Source organism: Palaemon carinicauda, chromosome 12 (genome assembly GCF_036898095.1).
Source record: "Palaemon carinicauda isolate YSFRI2023 chromosome 12, ASM3689809v2, whole genome shotgun sequence".
Classification (NCBI taxonomy): Eukaryota; Metazoa; Arthropoda; class Malacostraca; order Decapoda; family Palaemonidae; genus Palaemon; species Palaemon carinicauda.
The window spans coordinates 137,380,570-137,400,590 of NC_090736.1; the positions used below are offsets into that span (position 1 = coordinate 137,380,570).

A 20,021-nucleotide genomic window follows, 5' to 3' on the forward strand; every position below is an offset into this window, starting at 1 on the left:
AATGGAAGGGGGGAACATGGATATTGTTTGAATTAAAGGTACTAAGCCTCATGTGGGTGAGTGAACATATTATCATTCATAACATCCGGTGAAGGAGTTAACTTTTACTAACAGACTAATACCTGTATCAACTGTATTGATTAGATCTAATATTTTATCTTGTATCATATTTACAGGGGAGTACATTGGCTCCAAGAAGTGGGCCAGATCTCCTACTAAAATGGAAGAAGAAGAAGAAGAAGAAGAAGAAGGTTCCTGAGATTTTGCTTCTCCTCCATGTCAACAAGGAACGGCGATATATATTGAACTGTGCTTTGAAATTCCTCTGTTTCATTTACTGTGAAGGTAATACTCAATAACTTCATTGAAATTCAAATTATTTTACAGTTAGTTAATGTTTGTCTTTTAGTCTGGGTGTGAGATTAGCATGATAGAAGTGTATCTTAGCCTAGGCCTATATTTCTTTCAAGACCAAACAACTTCATGCTAGATTAAGCCTAGGTCTACCCCAGAGTAGACCTAGCAGTACAAATTTTCGTAGGGAGTATCTTGGGGCCTTTTTGAAATAGGATTTAATAAGGCAATAAAGCAAACCAAATTATCTTAATGCTCTGGAAACCATATGATGCATAGGGCCTCGGTGAATTCGAGTCTTTTGTCTTTTTCCTGTGCCATCTTTTTGAGCTCAACCCAATTCTCAGATCCAACCTCCCTCCGCATTTGTTATAGCTGCTGCCATTAGTTTCGCAAAATCCTTTTCAATGCTTTATTCTCAAAGGCAAGAAATTTCACATCAGTTGCTTCAGTGCTGTACAGAGACTGGTGCCCATAAGTTGATATCGAGGTATTATTTTATTTATGGACATTAATAATGTAGCGTATTTTAACTTAGTTCACTATGTTAAGGAAGTGTTTTGTAGTATTTCTGTATAATGTTATCTGTCGCAAATGCCTAGTTGTTATAGTAATCAAGAAAAACGTTAGCGAGTGCACCTGAATAAGTTTAAGTCCAATGTTATTCTTTTCATGGGCACAGGCAGCTCTGGATAATTTTGTATTGTATTACAGGGTGTGATTTCGCACAATAAATATATGATTTCCTGTAGTAAATAAAGAGATTTAACCGAATTTGACCTTCATTTCAACCGGAAACAAACAGATCAACCAACCCGACTAACTTTAAGTTGACGAATTGGTATTACGGATGAAACGAAGGTGAAAACCTGTTAAATCACGTTATTTACTATAGGAAATCATATATTTCCTGTGCGAAAATCACACCCTGTAATACAATACAAATGTACCATATAAATATTAACACTGCTGACATATATATTGTGTTAAAATATTTAAACATAACTTGTTCAACGTTGTCACTTCTCTTACGGATGTACTGAGGACGGTAACATTAGCAACGAAACCAATGATGACAGAACTACCAACGTTGACGAATGGTACACAGTGTTACCAACGACACGATGTCATTACTAGAGGTAGAGATGCTAAATATTTCCATACGTATATTAAATAATATTTCCATATAACTATTACACAATAAATAAAAAGTACCAAAAGACCACAGAACCTAACAAACCCACCTAACCTTGCCTAGAAGTACCCCGGCCACAAAACACATATAATAACTATTGGGGAATGACTAACTTTGATTCACAGTACTACCAACGGTGACGAATGGTACACAGAGTTACCAACGACACGATGTCATTACTAGTGGTAGAAATGCTAAATATTTCCATACGAATATTAAATACTTTTTCCATATAACTGTTACACAATATATAAAAATTACAGAAAGGCCACAGAACATAACAAACCCACCTAACCTTGCCTAGAAGTACCCCGGTCGCAAAACACGTATAATGACTATTGTGGAATGACTTACTTTTATGAAGAAAACGTCGAAACTTGTGGGTCACGGGAGGAAGAGACTGACGGATTCACTTCTATGACTGGGATGTGGATGGATGGGGGTCATCGGGGTCTTGTGGGTCGGGGGGGGCCCATTGTCTGTTGTTGTAAAGGAGGGTAGAGGCGACTGGCAGTAATGAAGAAGTGGTGGAGTAACGTATGTTCTGGATAGTAGTGGGTAAAAAAGAACCTGGAAAAATATTGCTTGAAATATTCAGTCTTCATTCCAGGTATCTGAACCCACTCCTTCACTTCTCTCCAGAGACGTTCTATATTTTGAGTATGGATGGTTGGGTCTAGGGGGTCAACGAAATGTTCCTAATGATTAATAGACTTATGTACGTAACCAATTTCCGAAAGGGAGTTGTATGCAGACCACTTATCACTGATAATAACACTACCAGGTTTGATATACTTCTGGATGAGGGGAATTAGAGTAGCAGTATCTCGTTTAGTAGAAAGGGGGGAACTAAAGGGATAATGAAAAATTTCTTGGATACACGATCAATACCCCCAAAGACCCATATGGCACTTAACGGTCTACCACTGTTGTATTTAGCTTTACAAAAATGAGATTCGTCTATTTCAACTGTTACTCCATCTCCACCAATCTCCTCTTGATTATCAAAGAAGTATTCGGTAACCTCGGAACAGAAACTTCTCTAATCGACACTCGATACCATCCATGAGGGTCTCATGGTCCGAATGTTTATGCAAAAAGTGGTTGGCACATAATATTATCTTCCATGGGGGTAGACGACTTTTGTCCAAAAAAGTACCTTTTCAATATTAAACTTACCCGATAATCATGTAGCTGTCAACTCCGTTGCCCGACAGAATTCTACGGAGGGATACGCCAGCTATCACAATACTAGAAGGGGGTGTACTCACCAGCGCCACCTGTGGCCAGGTACTACAGTACTTCTTGTTGACACCTCCTCAATTTTTCCTCTGTCGTGCTTCCGGCAAGACGTTCTGGGATACGCTTATGATCTTGGAGTATTTTCACGGCTTTTGGTGAAGTATTTCTCTCAGATTTCGGCTGTCGCTTTACTGGAAAACTTCTATATTAGCTTAGATAGCTATTATTTAGTCCTGATTAATGGTTAACGATCTTTTTGCTTGATTTGGAATCCCCACTTGGCTAACTCTTTTGATTCAAGATGTCTGACATTTCACAAGCCCCACCCCATAGACGATGTAGGTCTTGTAATAGGCGTATTCCGAAGGCCTCGGTAGATCCTCACACCGCTTGTTCTGACTGTAGGGAAAGGCCCTGTCAGTTGGAAGATCGATGTGAGGAATGCGCCGGACTTTCGGAACTTGATTTTGTCCGATTTCTTAAGTATTCAACCAAGTTAGAGAGAGAGAGAGTTAGGAGGAGTTCTTCTCGCTCTTCACTTTTTTCCTCACCTCATGATCCCCTACCTTTTCCTCCCCCTGTAGTGGCTACCCCCGAACCTACTATTTGCCCTCAACCTGATATGTCTGTTGTTTTGCGTGCCATTCAGGCTTTAGGTGACAAAGTGGAGTCGGTGGTTAGTGATCATAAGTCTCTTATGGCCGAAGTCAAGGAACTTAAGGTCAAGAGTGCAGTGGGTGGTAATAGTGCCAGTGCTGTGACGAGTGCTAGTGTCAGTGCAGTGCCAAGTGCTAGTGTCAGTGTCAGTGTGGTGCGTGAGGGTACTTCTGTGCGTGCCAGTCGTCCTCCCAGTCCGGGACCTCTTGCAAGCTCCCAAGCCCAGGGGAGAAGCAATGTCGAAGGGCAAAAGGGTTCGGCAGGCCTTGATCGGCGCACAGAAGTATCCTCGGTGGTTGCGGGCGTGTCTTCCAGAGACCGTCACTCCCACCTGCAGACGATTGAGCCCGTCTTTTACTCGTCTGCTGAAGAATTGTCAGGGAGGAAACGTTGGACTCAGGTCTCAAGACCACTCAAACGCAGAGTCCAGACCTCAAGAGCTCTACAACCTGGCTGCAGTCATTGGATCAGCTCTGACTCGCCGCAGTCATCAGTTGAATGCACACCTCCTAAGAGGAGTAAGGTACTGCCGCAACAGATCTCTGCTGTTAAGGCTTTACCGCAGCAGACCTTAGTGTCTGCCGACCCCAAGTTGACTCTACTGCAGTCCATGCAGTCACAACTTGCGGTCTTGATGCGTGAGTGTCAGGCTGAGAAGGTTACACCTCCTCCTGCGATCGCTCCGCCTAACCGCAGTCCTGCCTGCCAGGCGTACGATGTTGAGGCTCCTCAGGATACCTTACCACGTTCTGAGTTGACTGTTTCCAGTGGTGTGCAGCTACCTCCGCCTTCCTTAAGGCAACCTCAGCAATGGGAACAGGAAGCTTATACCTTGCTTCCTCCGCTTCCACTTGCAGTTCCACCAGTGAGGCAACACTCTCTTGAGGTACAACAACTTCTCCCATCCATGAGTCAGACTCCTCAGCTCTCGCTGCAGCGACCTCAACCCTCCTCAAGGCGAGAACCTCAACACCTTAGCCTTGCGCCTCAGGAACCTCAACTCGCGAGACAATTACTGCGTTCTGCGCAGCCACTACCTCATCGCTCACAGCTCACACCTCAGGAACCTCAACTCGTTCCTCAGGAACCTGCTACTGCGCATCCACCAACCTTACAGCAAGCGCAACTCTTGAGTTCAGACACTCATGCCAGGAGTCAGCCTCCTCCACCCATGCGCCTACCTTCTGCTACTTCTTTTGATCAGCCTTTGCAGCCTGAGCCTCAGGTGTTCCCTCAACAGAGACTTGAGGAGGAAACCACAAGTATTTTTGTTCCAGCTCGTGCTGATTCTGCTGTTCAGCATACCTTACCTCTCACTTCGCTACACTCTGGTGATGAGGTTTCTGATGATGAGGCTGCACACCTGGATCCCTCATCAGACGTGGATGAATCCAAGTCTTCTCCGCCTCCTATTGACTTTCGTAAGGTCTTGGCTCTTTTCAGAGAGGTATACCCAGACCATTTTGTCTCTGCTATCCCCCGCTCTCCGCCATCTGAGTTTTCGCTGGGCATGCAGCCAGCCAAGTCTACGTATACTAAGCTCGTCTTAGCAAGGTCCTCTAAGAGAGCGTTAAGGATTTTAGGGGAGTGGTTGCAGTCTAAGCAGCAACTAGGAAAGACTTCCTTTATGTTTCCTCCGACTAAGCTCACTTCTAAAGCGGGCGTTTGGTATGCCACAGGAGAGGAACCAGGCTTGGGAGTACCTGCCTCTGCCCAGGCTGACTTCTCAAGTTTGGTAGACTCTCCTCGTAGAACAGCAATGAGGCGCTCTAAGGTTTGCTGGACCTTCTCAGACCTTGATCACTTCCTGAAGGGTGTTTTTAGAGACTTTGAGATGTTCAATTTCCTAGACTGGTGCCTGGGGGCCCTTAGCAAGAAGACCTCCCCTGCGGACAAGGACTCAGCCATGCTCTTAATGTCCTGCATGGATAAGGCTATTAGGGATGGATCTGGCGAGCTTGCATCAATGTTTGTGTCAGGGGTGCTTAAGAAAAGGGAGCAGCTTTGTACCTTCCTTTCCTCCAGCATCACACCTTGTCAAAGGTCTCAACTCCTTTTCGCTCCGCTCTCGAAGTTCCTTTTTCCCGAAGAGCTTGTTAAGGACTTGTCTGCGGCCCTGATACAAAAGGACACCCATGATCTTGTGGCCTCATCAGCTCGTAAGACTAAGGTTGCTACCTCAGTCCCCAGGACTTATCGCACCCCAGTGGCTGATACTCCTGCTACGAGGTTTATTCCGCCCTTTCGTGGTAGAGCCCCCAGCCGAGGAAGCTCCCGTCCAGACTCTTCCAGGAGCAAGTCTAGGAAAGGTTCCAAGGCTTCTAAAGGAAAAAACTGACTCTCCTCATCTCCAGACAGCAGTAGGAGCCAGACTCAAGATCTTCTGGCAAGCCTGGGAAAAGAGAGGTGCAGACGCCCAGTCTGTCAGTTGGCTGAGGGAGGGTTACAGGATACCATTCTGCCGCAAACCCCCTCTGACCACATCTCCCATCAACCTCTCTCCCAACTACAAAGAAAAGGACAAGAGGCTAGCGTTGCACCAGGAGGTGTCGCTCCTTTTACAGAAGAAGGCAGTGGTTATAGTCCGGGACCATCAATCCCCGGGCTTCTACAACCGTCTCTTTCTGGTGGCCAAGAAGACAGGAGGTTGGAGACCGGTGCTGGACGTCAGCGCGCTCAATGCTTATGTCACCAAGCAGACGTTCACGATGGAGACGACGAAGTCGGTCCTAGCAGCGGTCAGGCAGGAGGACTGGATGGTCTCGTTGGACCTGAAAGATGCTTACTTTCACGTTCCTATTCATCCAGACTCCCAACCTTTCCTGAGATTCGTTTTTGGAAAGGTTGTCTACCAATTCCAAGCCCTGTGTTTTGGCCTAAGCACAGCTCCTATGGTGTTTACGCATCTGATGAGGAATATAGCAAAATTCCTCCACTTATCGGACATCAGAGCCTCCCTTTACTTAGACGACTGGCTGTTGAGAGCCTCCACGAGTCGTCGCTGTCTGGAGAGTCTCAACTGGACTTTGGACTTAATCAAAGAACTGGGTCTGTTAGTCAACCTAGAAAAGTCTCAGCTCATTCCCTCCCAATCCATTGTGTACCTGGGAATGGAGATTCGGAGTCAGGATTTTCGGGCTTTTCCATCGGCCCCAAGGATAAGCCAAGCCCTAGATTGCATCACGAGCATGCTGAAGAGGAGCAGTTGCTCGGTGAGACAGTGGATGAGTCTCACAGGGACCCTTTCATCGCTGGCCCTGTTCGTCGAGCTAGGGAGACTCCACCTCCGCCCTCTTCAATTCCATCTTGCAGCTCATTGGGACAAGGGTTTGACTCTCGAAGCAGTCTCTATCCCAGTCACCAAAGAGATGAAGACCACTCTCTTGTGGTGGAAGACCAATCTCCTTCTCAGGGAGGGCCTATCGTTGGCGATTCAGACCCCCAATCTTCATCTCTTCTCGGATGCATCGGACTCGGGCTGGGGCGCGACCTTGAACGGACAGGAGTGCTCGGGAACGTGGAACGAGGAACAGGAAACGCTCCACATCAACTGCAAGGAGCTACTAGCTGTTCATTTAGCCCTATTGAACTTCAAGTCCCTCCTGCTAGGCAAGGTGGTGGAGGTGAACTCCGACAACACCACAGCCTTGGCTTACATCTCCAAGCAAGGAGGGACCCATTCGAGGAGCCTATACGAGATCGCAAGGGACCTCCTCATTTGGTCAAGAAGTCTAAACCTCACCCTAGTTACGAGGTTCATTCAGGGCAACATGAACGTCTCAGCAGATCGCCTAAGCAGAAGGGATCAGGTCATTCCCACGGAATGGACCCTCCACAAGAGCGTGTGCAACAGACTTTGGACCTTGTGGGGTCAGCCGACCATAGATTTGTTTGCCACCTCCATGACCAAGAGACTTCCGTTGTACTGTTCCCCAGTTCCAGACCCAGCAGCAGTTCATGTGGATGCTTTTCTGCTGAACTGGTCCCATCTCGACCTTTACGCATTTCCACCGTTCAAGATAATAAACAAAGTCCTTCAGAAGTTCATCTCGCACGAAGGGACACGGCTGACGCTGGTTGCTCCCCTTTGGCCTGCAAGAGAATGGTTCACAGAGGTACTTCAATGGCTGGTCGACGTCCCCAGGACTCTCCCTCTAAGAGTGGACCTTCTACGTCAACCTCACGTAGACAGGTTGCACCCAAACCTCCACGCTCTTCGGCTGACTGCCTTCAGACTGTCGAAAGATTCGCTAGAGCTAGAGGCTTTTCGAAGGAGGCAGCCAGTGCGATTGCCAGAGCAAGGAGGGTTTCCACTCGTAGAGTCTACCAATCCAAGTGGGAAGTCTTCCGGAGCTGGTGTAGAGCCAATGCAGTATCCTCTACCAATACCTCTGTGACCCAAATAGCTGACTTCCTATTACATCTTAGGAATGAGAGATCCCTTTCAGCCCCTACGATTAAAGGGTACAGGAGTATGTTGGCTTCAGTTCTCCGCCACAGAGGTTTGGACCTTTCTTCCAACAAGGACCTTCAAGACATCCTTAAGTCTTTTGAGACTTCTAAAGAGCGTCGTCTACCCACTCCAGGCTGGAACCTAGACGTAGTCTTAAGGTTCCTTATGTCACCTAGGTTCGAACCTCTCCAGTCAGCTTCCTTCAAGGACCTTACTCTCAAGACTCTTTTTCTCGTCTGCCTAGCAACAGCTAAAAGAGTCAGTGAGGTTCATGCCTTCAGCAAGAACATTGGGTTCACGACCGAATCTGCAACATGTTCTTTACAGCTCGGATTCTTAGCTAAGAATGAACTTCCTTCGCGTCCTTGGCCTAGATCGTTTGAAATACCTAGCCTCTCCAACATGGTAGGTAACGAGCTAGAAAGAGTTCTTTGCCCTGTCAGAGCTCTGAAATATTATCTTAATAGGTCAAAACCTATTCGAGGACAGTCAGAAGCCTTATGGTGTGCCATCAAGAAACCTTCGAGGCCCATGTCCAAAAACGGGGTTTCGTATTATATAAGGCTTCTGATTAGAGAAGCCCATTCTCACTTAAAGGAGGAAGACCTTGCTTTGCTGAAGGTAAGGACCCACGAAGTAAGAGCCGTAGCTACTTCGATGGCCTTTAATAAAAACCGTTCTCTGCAGAGCATAATGGATGCAACCTATTGGAGGAGCAAGTCAGTGTTTGCATCATTTTATCTTAAAGATGTCCAGTCTCTTTACGAGAACTGCTACACCCTGGGACCATTCGTAGCAGCGAGTGCAGTAGTAGGTGAGGGCTCAGCCACTACATTCCCTTAATCCCATAACCTTTTTTAACCTTTCTCTTGAATACTTTTATTGTTGTTTTTATGGTTGTTACGGTAGGCTAAGAAGCCTTCCGCATCCTTTTGATTTGGCGGGTGGTCAATTCATTCTTGAGAAGCGCCTGGGTTAGAGGTTGTGTAGAGGTCCTTTAGTAGGGGTTGCAGCCCTATATACTTTAGCACCTTTGAGTTGATTCAGCCTCCAAGAGGAACGCTGCGCTCAGTAAGGAAGACGAACTTAAAAAAGAGGCAGAGTAACGGTTCAAGTCGACTTCCTTACCAGGTACTTATTATTTCATTGTTATTTGAGATAACTGTTATATGAAATATGGGATACTTAGCTATCCTTTAATCTTGTACACTGGTTTTCACCCACCCCCCTGGGTGTGAATCAGCTACATGATTATCGGGTAAGTTTAATATTGAAAAATGTTATTTTCATTAGTAAAATAAATTTTTGAATATATTTACCCGATAATCATGATTTAATTGACCCTCCCTTCCTCCCCATAGAGAACCAGTGGACCGAGGAAAAATTGAGGAGGTGTCAACAAGAAGTACTGTAGTACCTGGCCACAGGTGGCGCTGGTGAGTACACCCCCTTCTAGTATTGTGATAGCTGGCGTATCCCTCCGTAGAATTCTGTCGGGCAACGGAGTTGACAGCTACATGATTATCGGGTAAGTATATTCAAAAATTTATTTTACTAATAAAAATAACATTTTATAGGCAGTAACGGTATAACCACAACGACGTTTCTTCTTAGTTTTAGGTATGATGGATTCAGAATTGCAATAAAACACGTGAATGTCTTCCCTTTAAGATAAAACAGAACGGCACTTGGGGCACTTTAAACGCTGAGGAATAACGCTGTGTGATTTAAGGAAATGCTCAACATTACTTGAAGAATCAAAAAAAATCACCATGGAATTTAGCCACTGCTTTTAGGTACGGAATACTGCACCCGCTACAAGTTTCTATAACTTCCTCCATCGCAAAATACAAAAAAAGAAACCGCACTTGGAATGTCGAACGTCTCACCAGGTTAAAGGTTACAACGGAAAAGGCATTGGAACAAGGGATATGAACAGACCGCTCAAAGAGATAAAGGAAGGGGGGGGGGGGGGTAGGGAGATATCTGAATAGGCCTAGGTTGGTGATTGGTTAAGGGAAAAACAAAGAACACTAGTGGGTAAACATGAATGAACTAAATACGGAAACTAGTCCAGAGGAAGGATTTATGGGACACAGAGGAGTGAAAAGGAAATAACCAAAGAAAATAAATAAAAACAATATAGGAAGGTAAATTGGAATGAATGATAAATAATATTGAATGGGAATATAAAATGAGATGATTATACCAAGAATGGACTGGATAGGGAAACTAGTCCAGAGCAAGTATTTATGTGACACCGGGAAGAGAAAAGGAAATAACCAAACAAATAAACCCAATATAGGAAGGTAAAATGGAATGTATGATAAATAATATTGAATGGGAATATAAAATGAGAAAATAATACGGTAATAAAAAGAGTAATTGGGGGAGGGAAAACTTCTGCGCAGGGGAGTGATATATGCGCAGACCAAAAACTGGTGCGAACGAACGTACGTACAAATGGGTGCTAATGTTAGCATGGAATGCTAACATTTGATCTACATCAGGCATGGAATGATAACATTTGATCTCCATCAGGCGTTGGCAGCACTGGTTACTGTATTATTTCATGAAATAACCTTGGAAATGGCTCCTCCAAAATATATCCAGTTATACTGTTTTGTATTTTCCTACGGTTATAATACATACAAGAAGGTAATGTATAGAGAAGAAAAGGATTGTTTTCAATATTAATCTTACCCGATAATCATGTAGCTGTCAACTCCGTTGCCCGACAGAATTCTACGGACGGGATACGCCAGCGATCGCTATACAAGAGGGGGGTGTACTCACCAGCGCCATCTGTGGCCAGGTACTGCAGTACTTCTTGTCAACACCACCTCAATTTTTCCTCTGTCGTGCTTCCGGCAAGACCTACATGGATACGCTTTTGATTTTGGAGTCTTTGTTCACGGTTTTGGTGAAGTATTGCTCTGAGATTTTAGCCTTCGCTATACAGGAAGCTTTTCCCTTAGCTTAGATAGCTTTTGGATTGATTTTGATTAATGGTATAACGATCTTTGCTTTAATTTGGAAACCCCCCTTGACTGTTCTCTGATTCAAGATGTCCGACCATTCTCAAGCTCCTACCCAAAGACGATGTAGTGTTAGGACTTGTAATAGGCGTCTTCCGAAGGCCGCGGTTGATCCTCACACCGTTTGTTCCGACTGTAGGGGAAAATCCTGTCAGTTGGAAGATCGATGTGAGGAATGTGCCGGGCTTTCGGAATTTGATTTTATTGAATTCCTCAAGTATACGACTAAGTTAGAGAGGGAGAGAGTTAGGAGGAGTTCTGCTCGCTCTTTGGTTTATTCCTCCCCCCATGATCCTCAACCTTTTCCTCCCCCTGTAGTGGCTACCCCCGAACCTATTATTAGTGCTCAGCCTGATATGTCGGATGTTTTACGTGCCATTCAGGCTTTAGGTGATAAGGTGGAGACGGTAGTGAGTGACCACAAGTTTCTCTTGGCAGATGTCAAGGAACTTAAAGTGAAAAGTGCAGTGGGAAGTGGTAGTGTCAGTGCTGTGCCTAGTGTCAGTGTCAGTGTTGCGCATGAGGATACTTCTGTGCGTGCCAGTCGTCCTCCCAGTCCGGGACCTCTTGCAAGCTCCCAAGCCCAGGGGAGAAGCAATGTCGAAGGGCAAAAGGGTTCGGCAGGCCTTGATCGGCGCACAGTAGTATCCTCAGTGGTTGCGGGCGTATCTTATAGAGATCGTCACTTCCACTCTCAGACGATTGAGCCCTTAATTTCCTCGTCTGCAGAAGAAGTTTCCGGGAGGAAACGCTGGACCCAGGTCTCAAGGCCTCTTAAGCGTAAGGTCCAGACCGCGCGAGTCCAACAGCCCAGGTGTAGCCACTGGGCTAGTTCGGACTCGCCGCAGTCATCGGATGGCTGCACGCCTCCTAAGAGAGGTAAAGCGATGCCTCAACAGACCTCAACTTCTGTTAAAGCTATGCCTCAACAGACCTCAACTTCTGTTGATCCCAAGTTGGCTATGCTGCAGACTATGCAGTCGCAGCTTGCGGTGTTGATGCAGGAGTTTCAGGCAGAGAAGGTTAACACACCTCCTCCTGCGAGCGCTCCTCCACCTCTGCGCAGTCCAGCCTGCCAGACGTATGATGTTGAGGTTCCTCAAGCTACCTCCATGCGTGAGCTGCCGCATTGGGAGTTGCCAGATACCAGCGCTGTGCAGCAACCTCCACTTTCCTTGAGGCAGGAGCCTCTTGCCACGCGGCAACCTCCTCAACACTGGGGGCAGGAGCCTTATGCTTTGCAGCAACCTCCTCTACCCTTGAGGCAGGAGCCTCATGCGTTGCAACCATCCTCGAGGCAGCAACCGCTTGCGGTGCGACAACCTCCACCATCCTTGAGGCAGCAACCTCAACTCTTGCGGCAGCCACCTCCACTTTCCTCGAGGCGAGAACCTCAACTCTCGAGGCAAGCACCTCAACTCTTGAGGCAAGAACCTCAACTCGTGAGACAAGAGCCTCTCTCTGCGCAGCCACCTCAACCCTTGAGGCAAGCGCAACTCTTGAGGCAGGAACCTCATGCTATGAGGCAGCCACCTCAACGCATGCAGCAACCACATTCTTCTCAGCTTGAGCCGCTTCCCATTCAACTTGAACCGCAGACTATGCAGCATGAGCCTCATGCTTTACAGCATTCGCTTCTCACCACGCTTGCTCCTCAGACCCCCGCAGAACCTCCTTCATCCCAGCCTCATAACTTTGTCATTACCAGCCCTCATCCTCTTCAGCAGAGACTTGAGGATGAATCCGCAAGTGCGCATGCACCCGTTCTTCAGGATTCAGCCATTCAGCATACCGCTTCATCGTTACCTCTCGCTTCTCAACCCTCAGGTGATGAGGTTTCTGAGGATGAAGCTGCTCACCTGGATGATCCTTCTTCTGATGTGGAGGAACCCAAGTCGTTGCCACCCTCCATTGACTTTCGCAAGGTCCTAACTCTGTTCAGAGAGTTATACCCTGAACACTTTGTTTCTGCTACCCCTCGTTCTCCTCCATCCGAGTTCTCTCTAGGCATGCAACCTATTAAGTCTGCCTACACTAAGCTTGTCTTCGCTAGATCATCAAAGAGAGCTTTGAGAATGTTAGGGGATTGGTTGCAGTCCAAGCAGCAACTGGGAAGGACGTCTTTTATGTTTCCTCCTCCTAAGCTGACTTCTAAGTCGGGCGTCTGGTATGCCACGGGAGAGGAACCAGGCTTGGGGATCCCTGCCTCTGCCCAGGCTGACTTCTCAAGTTTGGTTGACTCTCCACGAAGGTCGGCTATGAGACGCTCCAAGGTCTGCTGGACCTTTTCTGATCTGGACCACTTCTTAAAGGGAGTCTTTCGCGCCTTTGAAATTTTTAATTTCCTCGACTGGTGCCTGGGGGCCTTGAGCAAGAAGACTGCCCCTTCTGACAAAGACTCAGCCATGCTGATCATGTCCTGTATGGACAAAGCAATTCGCGATGGTTCTGGCGAACTTGCCTCTATGTTTGTATCGGGAGTCCTCAAGAAAAGGGAACAACTTTGCTCCTTCCTTTCCACTGGTATCACCTCTTGCCAAAGGTCACAGTTACTTTTTGCTCCTCTCTCTAAGTTCCTGTTTCCTGAGGATCTTATCAAGGAAATGTCTGCGGCTCTTATACAGAAGGATACGCATGACCTCGTGGCCTCTTCAGCACGTAAGGCTAAGGTTGTACCTTCAGTACCGAGAACTTACCGCACCCCAGTGGCTGATACTCCTGCTACCAGATTTATTCCGCCCTTTCGTGGCAGAGCCCCCAGCCGAGGAAGTACCCGCCCAGACGGTCACAGGGGCAGGTCCAAGAAAGGTACCAAGTCTTCGAAAAGCAAGCATTGACTCTCCTCCTCTCCAGACAGCTGTAGGAGCCAGACTCAAGACCTTCTGGCAAGCTTGGGAAAGAAGAGGTGCAGACGCCCAGTCTGTCAAGTGGCTAAGGGAGGGTTACAGGATCCCATTCTGCCACAATCCCCCTCTGACCACTTCTCCCATCAACCTCTCTCCCAACTACAAGGAAAAGGACAAGAGGCTAGCGTTACATCAAGAGGTGTCGCTCCTGTTACAGAAGGAGGCAGTGGTGATAGTCCGGGATCATCAATCCCCGGGCTTTTACAACCGTCTCTTCCTGGTGGCCAAGAAGACAGGAGGTTGGAGACCGGTGCTGGACGTCAGTGCGCTCAATGCTTATGTCACCAAGCAGACGTTCACTATGGAAACGACGAAGTCGGTCCTAGCAGCGGTCAGACAGGAGGACTGGATGGTCTCGTTGGATCTGAAAGACGCCTACTTTCACGTCCCCATCCATCCAGACTCCCAACCTTTTCTGAGATTCGTCTTTGGAAAGGTTGTGTACCAATTCCAAGCCCTGTGTTTTGGCCTAAGCACGGCACCTCTGGTGTTTACGCGACTGATGAGGAATATTGCGAAATTCCTTCACTTGGCGGACATCAGAGCCTCCCTTTATTTAGACGACTGGCTTTTAAGAGCCCCCACAAGTCGTCGCTGTCTGGAGAGTCTCAGATGGACTTTGGACTTGACCAAGGAACTGGGTCTTTTGGTCAATTTAGAGAAGTCCCAGCTTATTCCTTCCCAAACCATCGTTTACCTGGGAATGGAGATTCGGAGTCAAGCTTTTCGGGCTTTTCCGTTGGCCCCAAGAATCAACCAAGCCCTAGAGTGCATCCTGAGCATGCTGAAGAGGAACAGATGCTCGGTGAGACAGTGGATGAGTCTAACAGGGACCCTGTCATCGTTAGCCCTGTTCACCGAGTTAGGGAGACTCCACCTCCGCCCCCTTCAATACCATCTAGCAGCTCACTGGGACAAGAATATGACGCTCGAGGCGGTCTCTATTCCTGTTACCAAAGAGATGAAGACTACTCTAATGTGGTGGAAGAGCAACATCCTTCTCAAGGAGGGTCTCTCTTTAGCTGTTCAGACCCCCGATCTTCATCTCTACTCGGACGCATCAGACTCGGGCTGGGGCGCGACCTTGGACGGACAGGAATGCTCGGGAACATGGAACAAGGAACAGGAAACGCTTCACATCAATTGCAAGGAGTTGTTGGCAGTACATCTGGCCTTAATGAACTTCAAGTCCCTCCTGCTAAACAAGGTGGTGGAGGTGAACTCCGACAACACCACAGCCTTGGCGTACATCTCCAAGCAGGGAGGGACTCATTCGAGGAAGCTTTGCGAGATAGCAAGGGACCTCCTCATTTGGTCAAGAAGTCGAAACCTCACGCTGGTAACGAGATTCATTCAGGGCAATATGAATGTCTCGGCAGATCGCCTCAGCAGGAAGGGTCAAGTCATCCCCACAGAATGGACCCTTCACAAGAACGTGTGCAACAGGCTTTGGGCCTTGTGGGGTCAGCCAACGATAGATCTGTTCGCTACCTCGATGACCAAGAGGCTCCCATTGTACTGTTCCCCAATCCCAGACCCGGCAGCAGTTCACGTGGATGCTTTTCTGCTGGATTGGTCCCACCTCGATCTGTATGCATTCCCGCCGTTCAAGATCATCAACAGAGTTATTCAGAAGTTCGTCTCTCACGAAGGGACACGGCTGACGTTGGTTGCTCCCCTTTGGCCTGCAAGAGAATGGTTCACAGAGGTACTGCAATGGCTGGTCGACGTTCCCAGGACTCTCCCTCTAAGAGTGGACCTTCTACGTCAACCTCACATAAAGAAGGTACACCCAAGCCTCCACGCTCTTCGTCTGACTGCCTTCAGACTATCGAAAGACTCTCTAGAGCTAGAGGCTTTTCGAAGGAGGCAGCCAGAGCGATTGCCAGAGCAAGGAGGATATCCACTCGCAGAGTCTATCAATCCAAGTGGGAAGTCTTCCGAAGCTGGTGCAGAGCCAATGCAGTTTCCTCTACCAGTACCTCTGTAACCCAAGTAGCTGACTTCCTGTTACATCTTAGGAATGTTAGATCTCTTTCGGCTCCTACGATCAAAGGGTACAGAAGTATGTTGGCAGCAGTTTTCCGCCACAGAGGCTTGGATCTTTCCTCCAACAAAGATCTACAGGACATCCTTAGGTCTTTCGAGACCTCTAAAGAACGTCGCTTGTCCACTCCAGGCTGGAATCTAGACGTAGTCTTAAGGTTCCTTATGTCTCCTAGATTTGAACCTCTCCAGTCAGCCTCTTTCAAAGACCTTACTCTCAAAACTCTTTTCCTCGTCTGCCTTGCAACAGCCAAAAGAGTTAGTGAGGTTCACGCCTTCAGCAGGAACATAGGATTCACATCTGAAACAGCTACATGTTCCTTACAGCTCGGGTTTTTGGCAAAAAATGAACTTCCTTCACGTCCTTGGCCTAGATCGTTCGAAATTCCTAGCCTTTCCAACATGGTGGGTAACGAACTAGAGAGAGTTCTTTGCCCTGTCAGAGCTCTAAAGTACTATCTTAAAAGGTCAAAGCCTATACGAGGACAATCAGAGGCCTTATGGTGTGCCATTAAGAAACCTTCGATGCCTATGTCCAAGAACGCAGTTTCGTATTACATAAGGCTTCTGATTAGAGAAGCTCATTCTCACATGAAGGATGAAGACCTTGCTTTGCTGAAGGTAAGGACACACGAAGTGAGAGCTGTGGCTACTTCAATGGCCTTCAAACAGAACCGTTCTCTGCAGAGTATTATGGATGCAACCTATTGGAGGAGCAAGTCAGTGTTTGCATCATTCTATCTCAAAGATGTCCAGTCTCTTTACGAGAACTGCTACACCCTGGGACCATTCGTAGCAGCGAGTGCAGTAGTAGGTGAGGGCTCAGCCACTACATTCCCTTAATCCCATAACCTTTTTTAACCTTTCTCTTGAATGCTTTTATTGTTGTTTTTGGGTTGTTACGGTAGGCTAAGAAGCCTTCCGCATCCTAGTTGATTTGGCGGGTGGTCAATTCTTTCTTGAGAAGCGCCTAGGTTAGAGGTTGTGTAGAGGTCCTTTAGTATGGGTTGCAGCCCTTTATACTTCAGCACCTTAGAGTTGTTCAGCCTCCTAAGAGGACCGCTGCGCTCAGTAAGGAAGACGTACTTATTAAAGGCAGAGTAATGGTTCAAGTCGACTTCCTTACCAGGTACTTATAATTTCATTTGTTATTTTGAATAACTGATAATATGAAATACGGGATACTTAGCTTCTTGATTAACATGTACACTGGTTTTCACCCACCCCCCTGGGTGTGAATCAGCTATATGATTATCGGGTAAGATTAATATTGAAAAATGTTATTTTCATTAGTAAAATAAATTTTTGAATATACTTACCCGATAATCATGATTTAATTGACCCACCCTTCCTCCCCATAGAGAACCAGTGGACCGAGGAAAAATTGAGGTGGTGTTGACAAGAAGTACTGCAGTACCTGGCCACAGATGGCGCTGGTGAGTACACCCCCCTCTTGTATAGCGATCGCTGGCGTATCCCGTCCGTAGAATTCTGTCGGGCAACGGAGTTGACAGCTACATGATTATCGGGTAAGTATATTCAAAAATTTATTTTACTAATGAAAATAACATTTTTACTATTATATATCGATTCACCAGTATGTTTTCCCCACCCAAAACCCCGAGATCCCACTGGGGGTCCCCCATTATCGGAGGATATAGATGTATATGTATTTCTGAAACTATTCATTTGCGACGGGAACGAGTGTTATTTTCGAAGGGAGCGTAATTTTTCCTATAAGAAAAAGTAGTTGGTATCCTAGGTTACATTGCCCTGTAATACACTACAATGAATGAAACCCAGCTCTGTAAATTTCATTCTACTAGGTAGAATCTTCGTAAATCTCATTCTAGTAGGTGGTAAATTTATCTTTTCATTGCGTACACATAGAACCAATCTGTTTTGGTTGTTGGCTTCACCTTTCAACTTCTGTTATTGGAAGTAATTTTAAGACGTCTTAATATTTGCCTTCTACACCAATCATTAGTATCATGAGTTTGTTCATTTGTTTATTTCTTATTGACAACCACTCAAATCACCTGTTTCATCTCTTGTGGCTTAACTCTTATTGATTTCAGCCAATAACAAACGTTTTTGGAATTACGTAATACTTTTGACGTTTTGCCATGTGAAGACAGGTGCTTCAGGCCACTGTTTCGACAATTAGCCAATCTACAACTGCCATCTACAAACATAACTGATTCTCTCCAAAATACTATGGTTTGGTTGGTCCTCGGTAAAGAGATGATGACGTCAATTGTCACACTTTATGTAACTGGCTGTCAATTTATGACGTTTTCATTGTTAACCAATCAGAAAACAATACGGTTCCAACAGACCAAGGATTTTCTTTTCCGCCATCAGTTTAAAGGTATGGATAGTGAAATTCAGTTGTGTGACTTGTGAGCTTGATTATTTTTGGGTAATAGGCAAATATCATGGTGGTGCATATCCCGAACATGCAAAATATGCATATGATTTTATCCGTCAACATTCTGTGTTACCTTTGAGTGTTCAGTGTCCTAACTGTCAGAAACCATTACTTTTTAGGAAAGATAAGCATATTTGGTATTGAAGTTCTACTGTGGTGATTGCTAAAACAAAGAAACGTCGGGGATGTGGGTATCAAGTTTCAGATTATAAAGGTACCTTTTTAGATGGTACTCATCTTCCTGCTTGGAAGCTATTATTATTTATTAATCATTGGGTCATTAAACTGGAACCATCATACTGTAATAGATTCTCTTAAAATTAGTAGAGCAACCAGTGTTGATTGGCGTAGTTTTTGTTGTGAAGTTGCTGAATATTATTTTGATAATCAAGAACCAATTGGGTGTGGTGGGCAAGGCCCCCACCTAAAAGGAGGGGTGGGGTGGGGGGCGAAGCCCCGCCATCCAGGCGCAGATATATTCAGTGACAGGTTAGGTCAGAAAATTAAGGTTAGGTTATTGCACAACTACAATGTGATGTGCAATAACTGGTCATATAGTGCATTTGTATGCCATTTTCTCATGTAAAATTCTTGGCTTGGGTTTTCCCATTTCTAGTGTTTTTATGTATTTCGAATTCAGTGTATACCTGTATACCGGTCCATTTTTATATGTTTGATTGTTATATTTAGTTTTTTTTTCCCCTCCATTTTGCCCTGTTTTTACCTACTTTGTCTCTCCCACCCAAAACCCCGCTTCCCAAGGAGGTTCCCCCAGATTGTTATCTATAGGGGGAGGGGTGGTGAAAGGATAAGTATTCATTTGCGATGGAAATAAACCTCAAAATCATTCAAATCACATCATAATACAACAGAAAAACCTATATTTTATGTTGCAAGCAATTAATGTCCATAAGTAAAATAATACCTTTAGAACTATATCATCTGGTATTCAAGATCACATAATCTCTGATCCACTTAACAGTGAATGCCATTATTCATTCCTTACATTACCTTGTTCATAACATAATCAATCACCATAATAAACAACAGAGAGGACAGTATTCCACCTTGTAGTACTCCAATATTGACTTCAAATGTATCTGTAAGACAAACATCAAGTTCCACTATGCATAACCATTATGAGGTTTGCAATCTTTTCTGGTATCCCATAGTGCCTCATATTTTTTTTTAGCATACTACGTGAAATTCTATCAAATGCTTTCTCAAAATCCACTGAGCATAATTACGAAAACAAAATTTACAAAATATTCTCTCTTTGTTTATATTGTAGTTACCTAACCTCACTTTGCCTGCCCCTATCATACCCATTCTTACCTAACATACCCATTTCTTATCTAGTCTTTCCTTACCAACCCTTACTTTGTCTACCTGTACTCTGCCTACCCATACTTTGTCTACAATCACCTTACCTATTCTTACCCTGCTTAACCTCCCTTTACCTAATCTTACTTTACTAAACCTCACTTTACCTACCCTTACTTTATCTAACCTCATCTTACCTATCCTTACCTTATCTTATCCTACCTTGCCTCATCTTACCTTACTGACTCATACATTACTTACTTTTACCTTTCATACCTATACTTTATCTAATCTTACCTTTCCTAACCATACTCTACCTACACATAATTTACATACACATACTTTGCCTGACCTGACCTTACCTACACTTATCTTG

At 45.6% G+C, this 20,021-nt stretch overlaps 1 long non-coding RNA gene across 1 annotated transcript in view; it reads left to right on the forward strand.

Moving 5' to 3' along the window:
* The first annotated feature begins 241 nt into the window (after positions 1-241).
* Positions 242-20,021, forward strand: part of LOC137650661 (uncharacterized) — a 41,379-nt gene continuing 21,599 nt past the window's right edge. The window contains exon 1 of the long non-coding RNA XR_011046028.1: positions 242-345. This is a non-coding gene — a long non-coding RNA (uncharacterized lncRNA). The remainder of the gene's footprint in view (positions 346-20,021) is intronic.